Here is a 3,034-nt window from a genome sequence, read left to right as displayed (position 1 = left end):
GGATCCCACAGCTGACGTCTGCAGCCTCATCCGCTTGATGCGTTAGGGGCTGGTTGTCGGACGACGCTTTTTCCACGATATCGAAGTGTGTTCCGCATCGTCCTCGGACGAATCAAATACGAAAGCGCCGAAGGCGCGGGCGTGACCCGTCGCCTAGCGGCTTTGCCGTCTCGGCTACGTTGCAAGTGTCGGTCGGTCCACCAGTGCTGCGGGCTCGAGAGAAACCGCAAGCCGCGATCGAGTCGACACAACCGGTCTATCGAGAATGTTGCGTGCTTCTTGCCGCGTGGCGATACCCGGCCCTGCGGGGAGGGCGCCGTAGCGAGCTCGAACGCCGTCGTCTCGGACTGTGCAAAGTGCTACCCTTTGCGAGAACGAAGCGTGTTGGGGCGCCTGAAGGTGGCCTCGGCATCGCAAAAACGGCGTCCGGCCTGCTTGAAAGGCTGGACGCGCAGTTGAACGATTACCTGGTTGATCCTGCCAGTAATCATATGCTTGTCTCAAAGATTAAGCCATGCATGTCTAAGTTCATGCCGAAATAAGGCGAAACCGCGAATGGCTCATTAAATCAGTTATGGTTCCTTAGATCGTTTCTTCCTACTTGGATAACTGTGGCAATTCTAGAGCTAATACATGCAGTGAGCCTGAAGCCCTTTGGGCGACGGGTGCTTTTATTAGACCAAGATCGATCGGGTTTCGGCCCGTATTGTGTGGTGACTCTGGATAACTTTGTGCTGATCGCATGGCCACGAGCCGGCGACGTTTCTTTCAAGTGTCTGCCTTATCAACTTTCGATGGTAGGTTACTTGCTTACCATGGTTGTTACGGGTAACGGAGAATCAGGGTTCGATTCCGGAGAGGGAGCCTGAGAAACGGCTACCACATCCAAGGAAGGCAGCAGGCGCGCAAATTACCCACTCCCGGCACGGGGAGGTAGTGACGAAAAATAACAATACGGGACTCTTTTGAGGCCCCGTAATTGAAATGAGTACACTCTAAATCCTTTAACGAGGATCAATTGGAGGGCAAGTCTGGTGCCAGCAGCCGCGGTAATTCCAGCTCCAATAGCGTATACTAAAGCTGCTGCGGTTAAAAAGCTCTTAGTTGGATCTCAGTTCCAGACGAGTAGTGCATCTACCCGATGCGACGGCTCGGACTGAACATCATGCCGGTCCTTTCTTGGTGCACTTCATTGTGTGCCTCGAGAAGGCCGGTGCTTTTACTTTGAAAAAATTAGAGTGCTCAACGCAGGCGAGTCGCCTGAATAAACTTGCATGGAATAATAGAACAAGACCTCGTTTCTGTTCTGTTGGTTTTTGGAATACGAGGTAATGATTAAGAGGGACAGACGGGGGCATTCGTATTGCGGCGCTAGAGGTGAAATTCTTGGACCGTCGCAAGACGAACTACTGCGAAAGCATTTGCCAAGAATGTTTTCTTTGATCAAGAACGAAAGTCAGAGGTTCGAAGGCGATCAGATACCGCCCTAGTTCTGACCATAAACGATGCCAACCAGCGATCCGCCTGAGTTACTCAAATGACTCGGCGGGCAGCTTCCGGGAAACCAAAGTGTTTGGGTTCCGGGGGAAGTATGGTTGCAAAGCTGAAACTTAAAGGAATTGACGGAAGGGCACCACCAGGAGTGGAGCCTGCGGCTTAATTTGACTCAACACGGGAAAACTTACCCGGCCCGGACACTGGGAGGATTGACAGATTGAGAGCTCTTTCTTGATTCGGTGGATGGTGGTGCATGGCCGTTCTTAGTTGGTGGAGCGATTTGTCTGGTTAATTCCGATAACGAACGAGACTCTAGCCTATTAAATAGGTGCGGGGTTCCCAGCACCTTACAACCTTCTTAGAGGGACAAGCGGCTCCTAGCCGCACGAAACAGAGCAATAACAGGTCTGTGATGCCCTTAGATGTCCGGGGCCGCACGCGCGCTACACTGAAGGAAGCAGCGTGTCTTTATCCCTGTCTGAAAAGACTGGGTAACCCGTGGAACTTCTTTCGTGATTGGGATAGGGGCTTGCAATTGTTCCCCTTGAACGAGGAATTCCCAGTAAGCGCGAGTCATAAGCTCGCGTTGATTACGTCCCTGCCCTTTGTACACACCGCCCGTCGCTACTACCGATTGAATGATTTAGTGAGGTCTTCGGACCGATGTCCGGCGCGGCCTTTCGGTTGCGCCGGTCTGTTGGAAAGATGACCAAACTTGATCATTTAGAGGAAGTAAAAGTCGTAACAAGGTTTCCGTAGGTGAACCTGCGGAAGGATCATTACCGGATTGTGAAGGGTGGCGAGCGCCATTGTTTCTACCCCGTGTGGGTGAAGCAGCTCGCTGCGCCCGACGCTTTCCGCCGCTGGCCCCGCTTGGACGCGGGGACGGCTATACCCGAACATGCCGGGGACTGCCTGAATTTTGAGGGGCGCCCCGTGCCAAATTTGTTGCGCCCAGTGGACGCCGGCTGCAACCTTGGACGGTTGGCTTGGCCGCGCCCGCGGGTAGCAACGGCGTAACGCACACTGGGTGGGCTTTCTGTCCGCTTTGGCGCTCTTGCGCGGAATGGGAGTAAGACGACCCGACCTGCTGCTTTGCCCAGTACGAGGGGAACGGCGAAGCGTGCGGTCGGTCAAGGAACTGACGGTCGAGAGCTAATGCCGCTGCCGCTTAGTACACACGGAACCGTGGTGCGAGCGCTCTCCCGTCCTCCGCGGCAAACGCTGCCGAGTCTGAAAAGGCTGGCGGCTGCCGGTCGCTTCCTGCGGCGAGTATGGAGTAACGACCCGACTTTGTTGCCGCCCAAGTACTAAAGGAACGGTGTGGCGCTCGGTCGGTCATGGAACTGTCGGTATGAGGGTGCGGCTGCCAAGTACGGAAGGAACCGTGGCCTAAAGTGCTCTCCCGTCCTCCGCGGCAAATGCCACCGAGTCCGAAAGGGCCGGAGGCTGCCGGTCGGCTCCTGCTCGTGACGCGCGAGGTGTCGAGATCGCGGTTTAATGCGACGACGTCTGCAGGCTATTCGCCCGCCGCCGA

General features: G+C 55.2%; 1 non-coding gene across 1 annotated transcript; it reads left to right on the top strand.

Annotated features, from left to right (window-relative positions):
* Nucleotides 1-464: 464 nt before the first annotated feature.
* On the top strand, nucleotides 465-2,279 carry LOC126525574 (small subunit ribosomal RNA). The gene has a single exon (XR_007598242.1). It is a non-coding gene; the product is annotated as a small subunit ribosomal RNA (ribosomal RNA).
* Nucleotides 2,280-3,034: the final 755 nt, after the last annotated feature.

Source organism: Dermacentor andersoni, chromosome 10 (assembly GCF_023375885.2).
Source record: "Dermacentor andersoni chromosome 10, qqDerAnde1_hic_scaffold, whole genome shotgun sequence".
Lineage (NCBI taxonomy): Eukaryota > Metazoa > Arthropoda > Arachnida > Ixodida > Ixodidae > Dermacentor > Dermacentor andersoni.
This window is presented reverse-complemented; position numbering and strand designations above follow the sequence as displayed.